Here is a 20,345-nt window from a genome sequence, read left to right as displayed (position 1 = left end):
CCTGTGTAGATACTTGTAGACTGAGATCAAGTCACCCCTTCACCTGCTGTTTAATAAGTGAAACAGCTGGAGCCCCTAGACTCTGCTAATGGTGCAGGGTCAGCCCTCCGAGGCAGAGTCAGCTCTTTGTCCCTCCAGTCTGCAACTTTGGGGCCTTGTTAGATGATCAGGTTGCAGCAGAGACCAGGGTGGTGCTTTCCGGCTGGATCCAGCAACAAGACTGAGGCCTTTTCTCCAGAGTCAGACCTTACTACCATTATCTGTGGCACTTGAGACTAGACTGCTGATGATTTGACATGGGGCTGCAGCCAAAATTCAGTCAGAGTAGAATGTATCTGGCCATCCCAGGACCTCAGTGCATTGTGACCTGTATTGGCTGCCTGCGGGACTCTGGGTGGCTTAGAGACTCAGGTCAAGAGTAACCTAGTGCCTCACTGGCATTCTGTAATCAGTGGAGGGGTTCCCTTGGGAGGGGGAGGGGGCTGCTGGCACAGTACCCTCTACGTGAGAGCCTCTTCCTCTGAACCCTGGGTGCCAACCTGCTGGAATCTTTGGCTTCTCCTTCCCTGCTGAGAGCCGGGGGAGGCTGCAGTGTAAGGAAAGGGGCATCCTTTTTGGCACAGCTGAATGGTGTGTTTTTGCCATAAGGGTGTGGCTGAATCTGGGTAGGTCTCTGCAGTTGCAATGAGTGGCTGTGAAAGTGCTCAGAGCTGATGTTCTAGCTCTGAGAGCTGTTGGGCAGGGCCTTTTTTTTTTAAACAAATCCAAAGGCTGGAGAAAGGCTGGCCCAGTGGCTGGCGCACTAGCCTGAGCTGCTAGGAAGAGGTGAGCTCTAACCCAGACTCCCTGTGTGACCTTGAGTAACTCATTACAGCTCCATGCCTCAGTTTCCCATCTGTGCAATGGGGCTAATAGGCCTAGCTCGCAGGGGTGTTGGAGGATAAATGCGTTAAGGGTTGTGAGATGCTGTGACACATCAGTGATGGTGGCCATGGGAGTACCTGAGAGAGGGGAAATGCAGGATTTCAGCAGAGGTCCTGAGATGTGGCAGTCAGAGCCCTGAGTACCCCAGGGCAACTAAGAAATCACTGGAGGCAAGATTTCTAAAAATGGCCTAAAGTCAGATTCGTGTATCCTTAATTAGGCACCCATTTTCCGCAGTGCTGAGCACCCAGCGACTTCAGTGAGGTTACTCCAGATCCGCCAGTGCATGGAGCTCAGACTCTGGCTTGCTCGAGAGGAACAGCTCCCTGCTTGAGATGTCTGCCTGGTACCAACCTGCTCTCACCCTTTGGGAACTGGGTGAGGAGGACACTGGGCATTGCAAAGGGAGTCTGCAGAGAGGACAGGATCTGGAGTCAGTCAAATGAGCTTAGCTGAAGCCTGTGTCTCTGTTTACTTCACCGCGAGCCACCTGTGCTGAGGGACGGGAGCTTTGTAGTAGGGACTTTCTTCCTGTTTGAGGAGAGTGGGAGGATTGCTCTCACTGATGAAAAGCAAATATATGCGAGATCTCGGCACATCAGGGAGATGCTAATACATACAGTCAATTCCTGCGTCTTCCTTTGTGTGGCTGGGGCTAAGAAACCAAAACCCTGTGCTGCATGCACCACAAGCCCATCCATCTTCTCCTGCCTGTCTCATGGCTCTCCGTCCTCTCTCTGCCCCTAAAACAGACCTGTCAGGGGAACGACCCCCATCCAACTCGCACTGGGGAATGGGAAAATGCAAAATATCCCTCCAGAAACCTCACCCCCTTTGCCAAAATCCAGCCCCTCCCCCATCTCCTAGCTTGTTGCCCCTCCCCCTCATGAGCAGGGGCTATTGGAAAAGAAAAAACATGTTGGAAAGAGAGTGAGTGCCCAGGGCACAGCCAGTGGCCCCTGGGCATGGCCTGGGGGAGCCTGCCATGCTCTCCATGGTGCCCAGGCACCCCAAAGTCCTCTCCTGGGCTCTCCCTGGTACAGCTGGCCAGCAGCAGTCTCCAGGGTGCTGTCCATGGTACGCAGGTCTGGTCAGTGGTGCCCTGCAGTGCTGCCCGTGGTACAAAGGTCTGGTCAGTGGTGCCCTGCAGTGCTGTCCGTGGTACACGTACAGGCTGCGCCGTGGGCCTTAGTTACATGTCAGGCCACAACTCCTGACTGTGAGTGCAGCCCTTCCCATGGCACCATCCACGGGACATCAGTACAGCCCCTGGTGCTCTCCAGAGTGTGCGGTGCCCTGCAGCACTGTCTGTGGTGCTGTCACTGCACAGAGACAAGCCACCGGGCTTCTTGTGGTATAGAAGTGAAGCCCATAGGGGTCTCCTATGGCGAGATCCGGGCTGTGGGGTGCTGCCGTGTTCTGCATGCTGCTCTCCAAGGGTGAGGCTGCAGCCCATGGTGCTCTCAGGGGATATAAGGGTGTTCTCCATGGTACATGGTGCAGTGCCGGTCTCTCTGGTGTCTCTCCTGGCCTCACCTACCATCACTTCTGGAAATAAGGGGCTCTCAGTGTTTCCACTGGAAGGCACTGACTTTGGGAGACATTAATGCCTGGGGGGCTTCTCATTATTCCTCCATAAGTGTCTGACAGGGGAGAATGTCTGTGGTGGTGCAGCCGCGTCGGCCCAGGACATTAGTGAGACAAGGTGGAGGAGGTCATATCTTTTATTGGACCTGCTTCTGTTCGTGAGAGAAACAAGCTGGAGAGCTGCACAGAGCTCTGCTCCGGGGCGGGGTGAGACTGTATCGGGCTCCAAGGCTGAAATTCTTAGCAACCTAGAATTTGCGTCACGAAGCACAACAGTGCAGAACTGTCACTGGCCCAGGGCCATGGGTAGAGCTTTTCCGCGCATCAGGCACAGGCAGTCTGGGGCTTCCTACCCGGTGAGGCTCCAGGTCCCGTTGTTCGTGCCGGGAACAGGAGCACGTGAATATGCTTAATCTAGGAGCGGCACATTCTGGGCTGTGTATCAGTAAAACAGTTCCAAGGGCTGCTGTGCCTTTGACCCTTCTAGGTGTGAGCAACCCCAGAGGTACCAGACAGCAGAGATTTTCTCACAGGGACTAGTGTGCCCCAGACACTTTGATCTCCCTGCCCTTTTCTCTCCTTTCCTTTTATCATTCCATCCCCACTTTCTGTCTAGCTTCCCCGGTGGGGCCAGCTCTCCCAAAGTTGCAACAGGAAGGGTCTCTTGTCTCCATGCCAGGACAGGTAGGAAGGTGCTTGACTAGATTTTGCCCTCCGTTCCTCTTACCCTGGGCCTAGATCCCCAAAGGTACCTAAGCACCTAACTCTCACTGGCATCAATGGGAGTTAAGAGCCTAAATACCTTTGGGGATCTGGGCCCTGCTGCCTTAGGCACACCCATCAAATGAACTGCACGTGCTGCAAGGTGCGGGCAGAGGCCTGCACTGGGAGCTAGGATCTGGGCCTGGCCCCCCTCACTGACACTGCTGTGGGTTCGGCATAACCTCACCAGTGCTGCCCATGCTGGTGTCAGTCTGGTGCAAAGAGGCGCTCAGGCAGGTCGCAGATGCAGCTGTTTGCTCAGCGCTGTCTTCCCCATTCAAGGAGGATGGAGAGGATCTTACATTTGATGGGAGCGTGCCTAAGGGCTTTCTGAACCATGCTGCTTGTACCAAGCTCTGTGCAGCCTGGGAATCAGCCAGAAGAGCCAGGCAGCCCCTCTGGGGGGACTGGGGAACTGCAACACTGCACAGCACTTCAGGGAATGAAGCGAGGAAGAACCTCGACCCCTGTTGCAATGGCAGGGAGAGAGTTAGGTCAGAAGCGGGTTGTAAAGGGGCCACCAAATGAAATTAATGGGTAGCAAGTTTAATACAAATAAAAGGAAGTTCTTCTTCACTCAGCACACAGTCAACCTGTGGAACTCCTTGCCTGAGGAGGTTGTGAAGGCTAGGACTATAACCGGGTTTAAAAGAGAACTGGATAAATTCATGGAGGTTAAGTCCATTAATGGCTATTAGCCAGGATGGGTAAGGAATGGTGTCGCTAGCCTCTGTTTGTCAGAGGGTGGAGATAGATGGCAAGAGAGAGATCACTTGATCATTACCTGTTAGGTTCACTCCTTCTAGGGAACCTGGCACTGGCCACTGTCAGTAGACAGGATACTGGGCTGGATGGACCTTTGTTCTGACCCAGTCTGGCCATTCTTATGTTCTTCTTATGTTAGGTTTGAATTCTGCCAGGGCATTGGGGTGGCATCTTGCCTCTTGCAGGCAGTGCCCAGGAATCTTTGCCATCACTGTGTGTGTATTTAATAACATCTGCCACACCCCCAACCCATCTCTCCCATCCGTGGAGTGCAGTCCAAGCACCCTGCATATAATGCTGCCTCTTGTAGGAGTTGTTGCTCTGTTCTTAGGAGCACTCCCATAGTCTGCTTCATGCCCGCAGCTCCTGCACTAGACTCCTTTCCAGCAGCCCTGGCACTGCAGTTCCAGCCCCCAAGGGGCTTGTTGTTCCATGGTGCATGACGGGGGACGCCATCAGCCCAAGGTCTCCACCCTGTTGAGGTCAGGCGCCGAATTAGGCGAGTGTTTTGGTAGTCCTGGTGCAAGTGGGATGGCATCTTAATGGCAGGGAGGGCATCACATGGTGACAGGACCTCTGTATGTGTCACCGCAGCACACACGAGGCAGCTCAGCCCCCCAGTACTGGTATTTTAGAGGTGGGGGCAGCAGAGGGAAGTGACTGCCCCAGGGTCACACAGGGAGTCAGTGTCAGATATAGACTCCCCTGACACTCAGTCCCCTGCTCTAATCACTAGGCCACATTGCCACACTTTCATAATTCAGGATCTCATTAGCACGAGGAGAAGAGATTTGGCCATTCTGGTATCTGCTTCCTAGCCCAACAGCCCCTCCTGCAGCAAAACCCAGTGGCGTGACCTCAGGCCTGCTGCCCGCTCTGTGGCTACCAAGTGGGGCCTGTTCCCAGTGTCACTGCACTGCCCTTAGCATCACGGGGGCAGGGGCAGCTGTTGTTCTTGGCAGGTGATTTTCTGTTACTCAGACTGCGGCTCAGTGACCAGGATTCCCCCCCCCCGGCCCACCACCACCACGGAGCCGGTGCAGCAGAGGGAGGACCCTCCCCCCCACCCCAGGAGGAAACATCAGCTCTTTTAATCACAGAATCATAGAATATCAGGGTTGGAAGGGACCTCAGGAGGTCATCTAGTCCCACCCCCTGCTCAAAGCAGGACCAATCCCCAAGTAAATCATCCCAGCCAGGACTTTGTCAAGCCTGACCTTAAAAATATCTAGGGAAGGAGATTCCACCACCTCCCTAGGTAACGCATTCCAGTGTTTCACCACCCTCCTAGTGAAAAAGTTTTTCCTAATATCCAACCTAAACCTCCCCCACTGCAACTTGAGACCATTACTCCTTCTTCTGTCATCAGCTACCACTGAGAACAGTCTAGATCCATCCTCTTTGGAACTCTTTTAATCTACTATTAGGCCCCCATTTGCACAGCACCAGCTCCCCAAGGCTTAATCTGCCCCGGCCCCTGCAGAGCCATTGTAGGCGGCAAGCAGCTCAGGCAGATGAGGGAGGGAGGGAGCCTAGAAATCTCTGACATTCCTGCGTGTGTGTCACTTTCCCCTCCCCCAGCGCCACTGGCTGAGCCCCTCCTCACACCCAGCCTGTCTCGAGTGCTGGCCCAGTCCTGGCCTTTCCAGCTGCCCTGCAGTCTGACCTGTTCTCATGCCTCTCCTGGAGGCCCTGGCTCTCCTGGTGCCCCCAGATTGGTACCAGGGATCGGCGCAGCACCCGCTCAGCGATGGAGTGATGCAGGCAGGCTGGGCCTGGCTCTTGGCTCGGCCATGCCGGGATTACTGTGCTGATAGAGAGGGGAATTGCACCCGCTGCACCCTGGCGGGGCCTGGTCACTATTCTTAGGGCTTGTCCGAGGGGGGAGAGAATCAAAGTCCCTGGGGGCCTGATTCTCACTTCTCTAGAGCCCTTCTGTGCTGCACTGATAGGGGCCTAGGAGTGTTTGTGACTCTAAGTGACTGCCACTCAGTGGCCCCTTGGCCTGCCAGAGCAGGATAAATGAGGATTCAGGCCATTGGCCTGACTTCTCATTCTGTGTATCCCAAAAGCACCTGCTGACCCCTGCTGAGATTGGAGCCCCATTGAGCTGGGCGCCACCCACGCCCCTAGTGAGAGACAGTCCCTGTGCCAAGGATCCCCCCCTCAATAGAACAGACAGACCAGCAGTGTGGGAAATGGGCAGAGAGGAGCAGGCCTGACCCACAGTCACCAGGGATCTAGTGGTGAAGACAGGACTAGAGCCAGAGGGAAGATCTTCAGCCTTGCTCTGGCCCCTGCGTTCTACACCAGCCGGCCACAGTGGGGCAAAGGGGTTGTTGCAGCCATGTCTGGCTGGGGAGGGCTCTTCCAGTGCAGGACCTGTGGCACACAGCTGTCAGGCTGCCCTCTGTGGCCTGTCCCAGGCTGTGGCGGAGGGCTGTGTGGGGTGGAACCGGGGCAGGAGGGATGCCCCAGAGATGGGGCTATGGCACACAGCACTGTGGGGACGCCCAGCAGCCCACTGGGCAGCCCCAGGGCAGCTGCTGTAACTTAGGCCCCAAGGCTGTCTGAGTGACACCGGCAGTTCGGCCTGCCCCTACCGCAGCCCAGGACTGGGAGGACACAGGGGCATTACAAAGACACCTTACATCCCTCGCCTTGGATGGCACCATCGGCCCAGGTCCCCCCAGTTGGCGTCCTGTGTCCTGCCCACTAGGCCACACTGCCAGGGACAGCCAGCACCTCATGAGGGCAGGCCCCAATGAGAGAAAGCAATGCAAATGTCAACAGCTGAGCAAGTGGGAGGAGAACTCAGAGGGCGAGGGTCCCAGAGGGCTACACCGAGATCTGAAGGGACAAATGGGGAATGGCCAGATCCAATCTCTGATTCCAGGGGCAGGGGGTGGTTCATCGCAGCAAAGCACTTCCCTCTGGGGGTGTGAGAGGCGGCCCTGACACAGGGATACGTCCGGTGGATGGCGCCTGGGCGCTCTCTCAACTTCACAGGTGACCCCAGAGCGTGACAGCTTTCTGTGGGTTCCTGGGCCCCATGCTGAGCCCCGCCTGGCATGATCACCGTGGGACACACGTTTACGTGGAGGGCATGCAGGCCCAGATGCGGATGCGTAGCTGTCTAGGGCTTTGAGTGAACGAGGCACAAACCAACCTCAACCTTCTCTCAGTCCCTGAACAACCAGGGCTCACAAGTCCTGTCCCACAGCACTGCCCTCACCTCTGGCTGCTGGCCCTCTTGGGGCAGGGGGAGATTGACCCAGTCACTTGCTCCCCACTTCTGCCTGTGCACACAATGACTGTAGCAGTGTGATCTGGGGGCTCCCAAGCCTCCTGCAATGGGATCTGCAGCCAGGGCAGGGGGAGCCGCTGTCTGACCACACACAGCTGTGAGAGGATGGGGGGAGATGTGACTAAGCTCAGGGGTGCTCATATCTAAGGGGTTGGTTTGCTGCAGCTGAGCAAAGGGGCCCAGGAGGAGGTTTGGCTCTGGAACAGCCTCCCTGGTCAGGGCTATCTCGCTCCACAGAGACCTCACCTCAGCCTTACCTCAGTCCCTGGAAAAATCGTGGAGCAGGTCCTCAAGGAATCACTTCTGAAGCACTTAGAGGAGAGGAAAGTGATCAGGAACAGTCAGCATGGATTCACCAAGGGCAAGTCATGCCTGACTAATCTAATTCCCTTCTATGACAAGAGAACTGGCTCTGTGGATGAGGGGAAAGCAGTGGACGTGTTATTCCTTGACTCCCACAGTATTCTTGCCAGCAAGTTAAAGAAGTATGGGCTGGACGAATGCACTATAAGGTGGATAGAAAGCTGGTTAGATCGCCAGGCTCAACGGGTAGCGATAAATGGTTCCATGTCTAGTTGGCAGCCGGTGTCAAGTGGAGTGCCCCAAGGGTCAGTCCTGGGGCCGCTTTTGTTCAATATCTTCATTAATGATCTGGAGGATGGCGTGGATTGCACACTCAAACTGGGAGGAGAGTTAGATATGCTGGAGGGTAGGGATAGGCTACAGAGGGCCCTAGACAAATTAGAGGATTGGGCCAAAAGAAATCTGATGAGGTTCAACAAGGACAAGTGCAGAGTCCTGCACTTAGGACGGAAGAATCCCATGCACGACTACAGACTAGGGACCAAATGGCTCAGCAGCAGTTCTGCAGAAAAGGACCTAGGGGTGACAGTGGACAAGAAGCTGGATATGAGTCAACAGTGTGCCCTTGTTGCCAAGAAGGCCAATGGCATTTTGGGATGTATATGTAGGGGCATTGCCAGCAGATCGAGGGACGTGATCATTCTCCTCTATTCGACATTGGTGAGGCCTCATCTGGAGTACGGTGTCCAGTTTCTGGTGGGAGGGGACATCAGCAGAGCTGTAGATGACATCAGCCTGAATTTATACCGGCCACTCTCCCGTTCTCTCAGTGGTGATGGGGGATTGGGTGGTGTATAAACCCCACCCTGGTTAATCAGTGGTTAACAGGCACCTTAGCCCAGCTAGGCCCCTGGGTGGCACCACTGGACAGTGGTTATCAAAGCCCGCTGTGGGGAGATGGGCCTCCCAGAAGGCAGGAGCACAGGAAGTGGGGGACAATGACTGGGGGAGGGAGCTGAGAGCAGCCCAGGAGGCCTGAAGCCAGAACTACAGGGTCCTGAGAAGGTCTGGGATGCAGGGCCAGCGGAGCCTGGGCCAAGGCATGCTGTCCTGAGCAGAGACAAAGCCTACGGGTGTCTGGACTGAAGCTGGGGGAATGGCGGAGAGGTGCTGCAGGGGAGGGGAGATTCCAGGGAGATGCCTGGCAGGCTGTGCCAGGAAGAGCTTTGCAGACACTAGGGCTGAGCCCCAGCACGAAGCCCTGGGAAGGTGGGTGGGGCTGGGACAGGAAGCCAGGGGAGGCTGCCCAGGACAGGGCAAACCCTAGATACGAAGCTCCAGGAGATGGCAACTTGCCCTGCAGCAGGCCCGAGAAAGGGTTCAGTCTGGAGCTGAGCATGAGAAAGGACCAAGCTGCCGGGAGCCAAGTGGTTCTCGCCATGGCGAGCCCACAGTGGGTTCAGTCACATGCTGGGAGCTGAGTGAACACTGGAGTGGGGACTGTGCTGAGATCCCTAGTGAGGGGCTGTGGGTCTCAGTGACCCCCAGGAACAGGGGCAGGAGAGACGGAACTTTGGGCTTTGCTTTGTGTGGATGTGGGATTGGAGAACCTGGAAGGGCTGGGAGTGAGAGGTAGGCTGGCCGGAGGGCCGAATTGCTGGAAGGGACGCACCATCACAGGGCTGTGGCCAGGGGCCCTGGGAGAACAGAGATGCTATGCCACACCCAAGAACGAAGGGGCACAAGGGGGAGAGTCTTCCCTCCCACACAGCGCGATGCACACTCTGGGTGTGCTTTCCCCCACCTCATGCCGGGCCAAATTCTCCTCCGCACAAGCTGTGCCCCAGTTTGACTCATGGATGCTCCTGACTTGCCAGGCTGGGAGTGAGAGGGGAACCAGGTGTTGGCATTGGGATCCACCCACCCTGCTCTCCCTCTCCCCAGGTTGGAGTGATCCCAGGCCGTGGGAAGGGGACGGTCTCACACGGCTCCAGGGAGGTCGAGCTGATGGCAGCCCAGACAGAGGTGCTGTGCCCTGGCTTGTTGCTTTCTGATGCACGGGGAGGGGCGGGGGGTGTGAAACGTTGTGGGCTTTGCTTAGAAATAGCAGTGTATTGAGTCTGGTGCCCTGAGACTCCTTGGGTATGTCTGAGATGTCTGTTGGGAGTGCTCACTCCCATACTGACAGGGCAGGGGTGTTGCGATGGGATTATTCACAGCCACCTAGGGGATTTGGACACCCAATGAATGAGAAATGAGTATCCACATCTCTCTGAAGGCTTTGGAAAATCCCAGCCTGTATCTTTAACCAAGCTGCCCTTTCTCAGTGAGTCCTGCACTTAGGACAGAAGAATCTCATGCACTGCTACAGACTAGGACCGAATGGCTCGGCAGCAGTTCTGCAGAAAAGGACTTAGGGGTTACAGTGGATGAGAAGCTGGATATGAGTCAATAGTGTGCCGTTGTTCCCAAGAAAGCTAACAGCATCTTGGGCTGTATAAGTAGGAGCATTGCCAGCAGATTGAGGGACGTGATCCTTCCCCTCTATTCAGCACTGGTGAGGCCTCATCTGCAGTACTGTGTCCAGTTTTGGGCCCCACACTACAAGAAGGATGTAGAAAAATTGGAAAGAGTCCAGCGGAGGGCAACAAAAATGATTAGGGGACTGGAACACATGACTTCTGAGGAGAGGCTGAGGGAACTGGGATTGTTTAGTCTGCGGAAGAGAAGAATGAGGGGGGATTTGATAGCTGCTTTCAACTACCTGAAGGGGGGTTTCAAAGAGGATGGATCTAGATTGTTCTCAGTGGTAGCAGATGACAGAACGAGGAGTAATGGTCTCAAGTTGCAGTGGGGGAGGTTTAGGTTGGATATTAGGAAAAACTTTTTCACGAGGAGGGTGGTGAAGCACTGGAATGGGTTCCCTAGGGAGGTGGTGGAATCTCCTTTCTTAGAAGTTTTTAAGGTCAGGCTTGACAAAGCCCTGGCTGGGATGATTTAATTGGGGACTGGTCCTGCTTTGAGCAGGGGGTTGGACTAAATGACCTCCTGAGGTCCCTTCCAACCCTGATATTCTATGATTCTATGATTCTCCCAAGTGTCCCTTAGGCACTGGAGTTAAATAGGCATTAACGCAAAGAACAAAATCCCAGGATTAAACAGTCTGACTAAAATGCCTCTTCTCAGTTACTGCAGCTCTCAGTCTCCTGTTATATCATCATCCCAGCTGTCTGTAGAGTCTCCCATGGCAGAGGAGACCTGGGTTTTTAATGGGAGAAAACAAGCTGAAAGGAAAATAAAACCTTCAAGCCTTTGTCACCCATTATAAAAAAGCAAACAAAGTCCCGACCCCCTTTTCCTCCCCAGAAAGTCACCCCAGAGGAAAGGCGAGGCCCTGTGGGACTGGGGGTTGAGAGCACACAGATTACAGCAGCCCTGCTTTGGCTGCTCCATCAGGTTGGGAGAAGACATGAAAGCGGTGTAATCTGGAGGAGGGGGCAGCAGGGTGGGATTCTGAGCCAGACATCACGGAGCTGAACAGAGCCCCGTGCTTGTGTCTGGATAACCGTTCCGTCTGCTGAGCTGGGAGCCGCTCCGTTCCCCTGGCGTGTTCACAGACCCGGAGCCCTGGGACTCCAGTGTGAGTACTGGTTAGCCCAGCCATGAGTGCCAGGGCATGAGTGGTTAGCGCGCTGCCCCTCAGACACTGGGGCAACATGGTTCCTCCAGCTGAAATGCTAGTGCACTGCACTGGGCCCATCCCAGCGTCAGTGTGTGCACAGAAATAGTTCACTGATTCAGGCACAAAACAGCAGTGAGCTGGTTCCGGTGCCCAGGAAGGTGGAGTTGGCAATGGGATGTTGCAGTGGCTTTCGGGTAAATTTTGTGGGAGCGGGAGTGGCTGGGTTATTCCCACGGAGAGCCTCACAGTAGTTGTCAGCAATCCTGCCACACCCTCCATCTCAGAGTGCTTCACGGATGTCAGTTTGGCGGGTTGCTGTTCCACATCTGCTGGATCTTAAGCCCCCCCGGGAGTTGAGGGGAGTTACAAGTGCTCAGCACCTTTGGGAATCAGGCCAGCAAAGACTGATGCCTCTGCTTCTGCTTCCAGCTGCAGGGCTTTAGCTCAATCCATAAGACATACCCTGAGCACTGCAGGTCCTGGGGTCAGACTCTGCCAGCTCCGAGCTGAGCTGGTCCAAAAGCCCTTGCTTGAGCAAATCAGGTCACTAAACGTCCAGTGAGGGGGATATGCACACACTGTGCTGGCCAAACCGCAGCTGCTAACAGAGGTCGGGATGAGGTGGCTAAGAATGTTTGGCCTCAAGAGGCCAGGAAATAAATCCCAGAAATAGCCTTGACTCCCAGATCTCACCAGTCCCGTGTCCCTGGGCTCTGTGCTGGCTGGCTGCTCCCTCTCACCCCCTGATGGAGCTCTCTGGCATTGCTGAGGGCTGTTTCCCATCCCCATGGCCAGAGCAATGGTCCTTCCCTGCACATTACACAGTTGCTGGGGCTGACTGGATTAGCCGGCTGTAAATCAGTCCCAAGGGTGATAGTGTAATTATAGAACCTCTCGCTAGTTTACGATCTCATCAGAGGCCCTGGATTGATTCACAACCTGGCAATCCATCGCCCAGGTTCCATATAAATGGAACCAAAGTGCCAAAATGTCACCCTAAGCAAGGGCAGCCAGCTAAACACTATCCCATAATATTACCCTGTGCCCCTCAAAGGCAGCCAGCAGCTAGAATTCAATAGTGTTGATGTGCAGTAGTGAATCTAGCATGGGCATTGCCAATGGACCTGTCTAGATGATGAATATGGACAGCGAGTGATTTCGCTGTGCTCGCCACAGAGGGGGTGACAAAGAATAGCCGGCTCCTGCTCTGCTCCGACCCAGCTTGTTGTGTGACTGGGCCAGCCACTTCCGCCCACAGTTCCCCCCTGCCAGCCCCGGGCTCAGTTTCCCCATGAGACAATTCTCAACCCAGATCCCTGATTTCACAGGGCTGCTGCTGCTCCATGCTGGGGAGAAGGGCAGAGGGCTGTGGCGGTGACACAAGGGGATCCTCTCCATCACTTACACCCTCAGGGAACACAAAGTCAAGCTGCTGCAGCTTTGCTCTCGGTGTCTGCAGCACGAATCCAGACTCTCTGCTGGCCACAGCACCATCGCCATGTGTTCTGGACATCTCCCAGAGGAGCTGCAGTGCATCTCCTTTGGACCTGTCCTAGATTCCAGGGCCATCAGGGACCACTGTGATCCTCTAGCCTGACTCCTCGGTAGCACTGGCCAGAGACCTGCCCACAGTGATCCCGACAGCAGAGCTTTGAGAGAAACACCCAATCTTCAGTTAAGCATTGCCAGTGATAGGGAACCCACCACCAACCCTGGTCATTGTTCCAATGGTTAATTCCCCTCCCTGTTAACAATTAACAACTTATTTCCAGCCTGACTTTGTCTACCTTCAGCTTCCAGCCATTGGGTTGGGTTCTCCTGCTTTCTGCTGGATCCAAGAGCCTCTTATTAAATATTTGTTCCCTAGGTAGCTACTTATAGACCATAATCAAGTCACCCCTTAACCTTCTCTTTGTTAAGCTAAATGGATTGAGCTTTTTGAGTCTATCACTATCAGGCAGGGTTTCTAATCCTTTAACGTTTCTTGTGACTCTTCTCCGAACCCCTTTCATAGAATCATAGAAGACTAGGGTTGGAAGAGACCTCAGGAGGTCATCTAGTCCAATCCCCTGCTCAAAGCTGGACCAACCCCAACTAAATCATCCCAGCCAGGGCTTTGTCAAGCCGGGCCTTAAAAACCTCTAAGGAAGGAGATTCCACCACCTCCCTAGGGAACCCATTCCAGTGCTTCACCACCCTCCTAGTGAAATAGTTATTCCTAATATCCAATTTAGACCTTCCCCACTGCAACTTGAGACCATTGCTCCTTGTTCTGTCTACCACCACTGAGAACATCCTAGCTTCATCCTCTTCAGAACCCCCCTTCAGGTAGTTGAAGGCTGCTATCAAATCCCCTCTCACGCTTCTCTTCTGCAAACTAAATAAGCCCAGTTCCCTCAGCCTCTCCTTGTTAGTCATGTGCCCCAGCCCCCTAATCATTTGCGTTGCCCTCTGCTGGACTCTGTCCAATTTGTCCACATCCTTTCTGTAGTGGGTGGCCCAAAACTGGATGCAATACTCCAGATGTGGCCTCACCAGTGCCAAATAGAGGGGAATAATCATTTCCCTTGATCTGCTGGCAATGCTCCTACTAATGCAGCCCAATATGCTGGCTAATGTAGCCTTCTTGGCAACAAGGGCACACTGTTCACTCATATCCAGCTTCTTGTCCACTATAATCCCCAGGTCCTTTTCTGCTGAACTGCTGCTTAGCCAGTCGGTCCCCAGTCTATAGCGATGCATGCGATTCTTCCGTCCAAAGTGCAGGACTCTGCACTTGTCCTTGTTGAACCTCATCAGATTTCCTTTGGCCCAATCCTCCAATTTGTGTAGGTCATTCTGGACCATATCCCTACCCTCCAGTGTATCTACCTCTCCCCACATTTTAGTGTCATCTGCAAACTTTCTGAGGGTGCAATCCATTCCATCATCCAGATCATTAATGAAGATGTTGAACAAAACCAGCCCCAGGAATGACCCCTGGGGCACTCTGCTTGATACCGGCTGCCAACTAGACAATCGAGCTGTTGATCACTACCCATTGAGCCCGACAATCTAGCCAGCTTTCTATCCACCTTATATTCCATTCATCCAGTCCATACTTCTTTAACTTGTTGGCAAGAATACTGTGGGAGACTGTGTCAAAAGCTTTCTTAAAGTCAAGCTATATCACATCCACCGCTTTTCTCATATCCACAGAGCTATCTTATCATAGAAGGCAATCAGACTGATCAGGCATGACTTGCCCTTGGGGAATCCATGTTGACTGTTCCTGATCATCATCCTCTCCCCCAAGTGCTTCAAAATGGATTCCTTGAGGACCTGCTCCATGATTTTTCAGGGACTGAGGTGAGGCTGACCAGTCTGTAGTTCCCCGGATTCTCCTACTTCCCTTTTTTAAAGATGGGCACTATATTTGCCTTTTTCCAATCATCCAAGACCTCCCCTGATCACCATGAGTTTTCAAAAATAATGGCCAATGGCTCTGCAACCACATCCGCCAACTCCCTCACCACCCTCGGATGCATTAGATCCGGAACCATGGACTTGTACGTGTCCAGTTTTTCTAAATAGTCCTTAACCTGTTCTTTCACCACTGAGGGCTGCTCACCTCCTCCCCATACTGTGCTGCTCAGTGCAGCCATCTGGGAGCTGACCTTGTCAGTGAAGACCAAGGGAAAACAAGCATTGAGTACTTCAGCTTTTTCCACATCATCTGTCACTAGGTTGCCTCCCCTATTCAGTAAGGGTCCCACACTTTCCCTGACCTTCTTGTTGCTAATATACCTGCAGAAACCCTTCTTGTTACCCTTCACATCCCTTGCTAGCTGCAACTCCAATTGTGCTTTGGCCTTCCTGATTACACCCCTGCATGCTCGAGCAATATTCTTATACTCCTCCCTAGTCATCTGTCCAAGTTTCCACTTCTTGTAAGCTTCCTTTTTGTGTTTAAGCTCACCGAAGATTGCTCTCTTAAGCCAAGCTGGTCGCCTGCCACATTTGCTATTCTTTCTGCACATCGGGATGGTTTGTTCCTGCTCTCTCAATAAGGCTTCTTTAAAATACAGCCAACTCTCCTGGACTCCTTTTCAGTTTATCAACACCCTTTTTGAATTGTGATCTCCAGAACTGGACACAGGATTCCAGCAGCGGTCGCATCTGGGCCAAAATAGTGCTACAATAACCTCTCTGCTTTTACTTGAGATCCCCCTGTTTATGCATCCCAGGATGGGATTAGCTCTTGGCCACACCATCACACTGGGAGCTCATGGTCCGCTGCTGGCATCTGACCTGTGTAGACAGTGCAGCCTCCCCTTCTATGTGTGTTCACAGTGCATTGTCAGCCACATGGGGAATCTCTGTCCACATGACAGACTCCTAGAGCTCCCCAAGCAGGGAGGGATAGCTGTCTGGGCGAGTGGAGACATTATCTGCCTGCACGCCAAAGAAGGGGGACTCATAGCAGAACCCTATCAAGCTGATAAACAGGCAGAGCTACCTAGGATGCTCTTACCAAAGATAGCATGAGTGGATGCATAGACATCCTACCCATATAATACTGTAGGGAAGGGAGCAGCGAAGACCATGTGGCCATGCATCCGCTGTCAGCTGTTATCTCTTGGCTTCCCTATATCCACCCATAGGAGCAATGTGTCTCTGTGAGCCTCCTTCCAGAGCCACTGGGACAATTCCTCAACCCACTCAGGAGTCACCATGCCCGCTGTTGTCAGACCTGTGTAAACAGCACCACAGGCCGCGGGCTGCAGATGTGGTTGTGTCCCCCTCTGGTGGCTGCATTGGGGATAACAGCATACTACTTGCAACTTAGGGGCATTATTCCTCCAGCTCGGGGTAGGGGCTCATGCTGCTGGCGCTGGAAGCCTGGTGTACCTGGGGATAAGGTCACGGGCTCACTGCACATGGGGCGCTGTAGTGAGAATGAAGATGCTGACCCCAGCTAAGGAGCTGAGGGTCTATGGGCTCCAATGGAAATCACAGCCTCACCCTGGGGGGAGGGGTCGAGGCTATGGTTCATCACCCAATGGGAGCTCAGAGAGAGAACCTCAGTTTGTGTTGGGGTGGGGCTGTGCTGTGTTGCCCAATGGGAGCTCAGGGAAGGAATCACAGCCTGTTGTGTGGGTGTGGCTGTATTGCATTGGCCAATGGGAGCTCAGGGAAGGAATCACAGCCTGTGCTGGGGCCCTGGGGGAGCTGGGGAGGAATTCCCAGCACCAACAGGCTGAGCCAAGAGCCTGCAGAGTGGGCGCCTGGGGGTGAGATGTTGGCAGGGGTGGAGCTGTGCAAAGGGGATGAGGACGCAGCGCAACAATGGGTGAAGCACAAGCATTGCCCCAAGTCAAACCCCCAGAAGTGGGTGGCTGGGGTCTCACGACAGCCAGTGTTCTCATGCCAGTCATGGACTTGACACTGCCAGGCACGGCTGCCTAGGCTGCAGGGCTGAAGCTGACTGAGGTGTACCCTCCAGAGGGTGGCAGATTTGGGGCAGGGACTCCCCTGCCCTTCACTAATGGAGCTCGCCCTGCTGCAGCGTGAGGAAGGGAAGAGCAAGCGATGCTCCATTAGGCGGATTTATCTCCTGCTGGATCCGGGTAATAAAATCCCCAGCCAGCCAGGATCAAGGAAATGCAGTAAATTGCCCTGGTTTGTTAAACACCCCAGGCAGCAGCTGGGAATAACAGTGCTGAGATCAGGCTCACTCCGGGGTGGGGGCAGCTCAGCCAGGCACACCTGCCTGCAGAGAGGGAATTCATGCCCAGTTGGCTGCCTAAGTTCTTGCCTGAGGAGTTTCTTCACAAACTCTATCTCCAAGCCGTCTCCTTCCAGGCTCAGCAGCAGGCCGAACCTTGCTGCAGTCAGATGCCCTTAGAGTCAGTCTGACAGTCGCTTCCATGATCCAGCTGGTCGCTTGGTTCTAACCTCCCAGCCAGCTGTTCAGCTGTCAGCCTGCTCTGCTGTGAGCACCAGAGATCTGGACAGCTGTGTGGTGGCCTGTGTGGAACGGGGAGGTGAGTTTCAAGCCAGTGAATGGTGGACAGATGTCCAGGCCACAAAACCCACCATCGCAACTGGCCCTGATCTGCCTCCTGAGCAGAGATGCCAAGGAACAAAGAGGCCACGGAGACAGAACTACCCTCGTGCCCCTGGAGAGCAGGCAGCCAGGTCCCAATCTTAGCGTCCTCTGGACTTTTACTCTAGCAGCCTCAGCGGAGTCTCAAGGCTCATCTACATGGCAAGTGACTGCATAGCAGGCTCAGTGGTGGATTAGCCACCGGGCCAATGGGGCCCATGCCCATACCAATTGGGGTACCCTGGAAAAATGAGCACCCTGCACCCCGACCTGCCCTGCCCACCCAGCGCACCAGCTGCTCCCCGCACCACAACCCGGCTCCCCGGCTGGAGCACTGGGCAGATGGAGCGGGTCAAGCCCCCATGTCACGACCCCATTTCCACTGCAGGTGTGCTGGGAGCCGTGGGGGGGAACTGCAGGTGGAAGGAGTAGGGAGGGGCCCCCACTTGCTCTGGCCCAGGGGCTCCACAAAACCCTAATCTGCCCCTGAACAGGCTGGTGCGCTGGAGAGTCAAACCCTGGCTTGCCACCCACTGTGGGGGCAAGCTCTCCCTGGATTCACCCCGGGGGATTGGGCCCAGGGTGCCTGGGGTTCTGGTTCTACCATGGTGGGTGCAATGAATGAACAGTCAGTTGGCTGGTTGGCTAGGTCGCGGGCTAGTTGGATAGATGGCTAGGTTGCTGGCTAGGTGGAAGATGAATTGGCTGCCTGGATAGTCAGAGATGAGGTTTATCTGCAGGAGGCTGTTAGAGTTCCCCTGAGAAGACTGATGACATTTCTTTATTCAAGCTGGTGTCTAACCAGCTGTCTAGTTGGCTGCTCTCCCCAAAGACCTGTTACAGCTTGGGTCAAGATCTTCATTGTTTGTCACCCTCCTCAGCCAGGAGAAACAAGGCAGGTGAGGTTATATCTGTTATTGGACCAGCCACACAGAGCCCTTCTAAAGGAATCAGACAAAGCCACCCAGGAAGGAGCCGCTCGGGGTATGTCTAAACCGCAATTAAAACCCCACGACTGGCCCACACCAGCTGACTTGGGCTCGCCGGGCTGTTTAATTACAGTGTAGATGTCCAGGCTCGGGCTGGGCCCTGGGTGCTAAAACCCTGTGAGCTGAGAGAGTCCCAGAGCTCAGGCTGCAGCCTGAGCCCAAACGTCTACACTGCAGTTCTACAGCCCCTTATCCCAAGCCCTGTGAGCCCAAGTCTAATTGCAGTGTAGACAAACCTTGTGTGTCTCAGGAGCCATCGCACGGGGGTGACAGCACTGTAGGATAACCTGCCTTGCATGACCCTCTTCCTCAAGGGCACTGTGTGGCAAAGGGCGGGAGGTTGCTGTTTGCCTCAGGACATGTGGGGTCTAATCCAGACCGAGGGCCGCAGTGACAATGTTTGGCACTGTCCTTCTGGCTCCAGCACATGGAGGAGGCGGGGTAGCTTTGCAGATAAAGCGTGTAACTGGCTTTATTTCTGGCTCTGCTGCTGGCTCCCTGTGTGACCTTGCACAAGTCACTTCCTTGCTCCATGCATTGGTTTCCCTGTCTGGGAAATGGGGATGACAATAGAGTAGAACCTCTGAGTTACAGACACCTCGGGAAGGGAGATTGTCTGTAACTCTGAAATGTTTGTAACTGTGAACAAAGTGCCATTCAGGCTCCAGTTCCAGCAGCTGACACACCAAGCCAGTTTCCAGTAGCAGCTGGACTCTCTCCTCAGTGCCCGGCAGCTTTCTTGCAGGCAGCTTCTTTCCCTGGGTCAGACTGCAAGCTTGTCCCCCTCCCGGCTGGGGGAGGGGGGTGAAAACAGTGCCCCGCCTCCCAGCAAGGGCAGGAGAGAGGAGTGAAAGCAGCACAGACCCCAGCGCTGCTCCTGCTCTGCCGGCTGCCTTGAGCTGGCAGGCCCAGTGTCTTCACTCCTGGATGGCATGGGGCTGGGCACAGGCAGCCCAGCTGTGCCTCAGGCACAGTACAGTATTTGCTTCTTTTTCTTTTGTTGTCTCCACTGCTGCCTGATCGGTTACTTCCAGTTTCACGTGGTGTCCGGTTGACCGGTCAGTCCGTAATTCTGGTGTTCGGATCTTTGAGGTTCTACTGTATTTACCTTCCTCCCAGAGGGGTTCTAAGTCTGTACTGTGCTTTGAGATCCTCCAATAGACGGGGCTAGGGAAGGATAGCACTACTAGAATAAAAGCACCATGGCTCGGTTAGCAGTGTCTGTTTAAGTGAGACTTGGGCCTGGGTTAGCTGAGGTCAGCACCTAAGCTGTCTTGACACGGCAGGGGAACTCAGGGCTGGAATAGCAGGGGGCTGTGCGTCGGGGCTGAGGAGGATCCGTGGAGCTGTGGAGGGGGGATGACCCAGGACTGGAAGAGCAAGGGGGCACGGGCACCAGTAAAGCTATTTATGTGTGAGGAGCCCAGGGCTGGACCCACAGGGTGGATGCATGTCAGGATTGAAGGGCAGCAGCAGAGTTGTGGGTGTGTGCCTGGGGGAGCCCAGGGCTGGGATGGCTGGGGGGCTGCAGGTTGAGATTGAGGGGCATCGGCAGAGCGAAGTGTGTGTGGGGAGCCCAGGGTTGGGATGGCTGGGGGGCTGTGGGTCGAGATTGAGGGGCATCGGAGCTGGGTGGAGGGGCCCAGGGCTGGGATGGCATTTGATGTGCCCATCTGTTTACGTGGCCCAGCCCCACTCAGTTTCACTTGTCGCCTGATCAATCGAACTCAGAGCTTCTTGTACGTGTGATTCCTCCCTGCCGTGGAGCTGTTCAGTGTGTCCTGGTCATTAGCTCCTGCCTGGGCAATCAGTCTCCTGCGATATTAAAAAGCGGCTTCTCGACTCCTTCCCCACTGCAGCCGAATCCTGCCTGGGCTTTTATTAATGGCCCTTGCTTTCCCAAGCAGTGAGTTCAGCAGCACTTAGTGAATCAGATGC

General features: G+C 54.5%; 1 protein-coding gene across 2 annotated transcripts in view; it reads left to right on the top strand.

The window, feature by feature from the left end:
• The window catches only part of PHC2 (polyhomeotic homolog 2), a 137,707-nt gene that overhangs the window by 10,910 nt on the left and 106,452 nt on the right, over window positions 1-20,345 (top strand). The window lies entirely within an intron of this gene.

The sequence above is a fragment of the Natator depressus genome, chromosome 18, assembly GCF_965152275.1.
Source record: "Natator depressus isolate rNatDep1 chromosome 18, rNatDep2.hap1, whole genome shotgun sequence".
NCBI classification, from domain to species: domain Eukaryota; kingdom Metazoa; phylum Chordata; order Testudines; family Cheloniidae; genus Natator; species Natator depressus.
The sequence above is the reverse complement of the archived record's forward strand: the minus strand, read 5'-3'. Positions and strand labels throughout refer to the sequence as shown.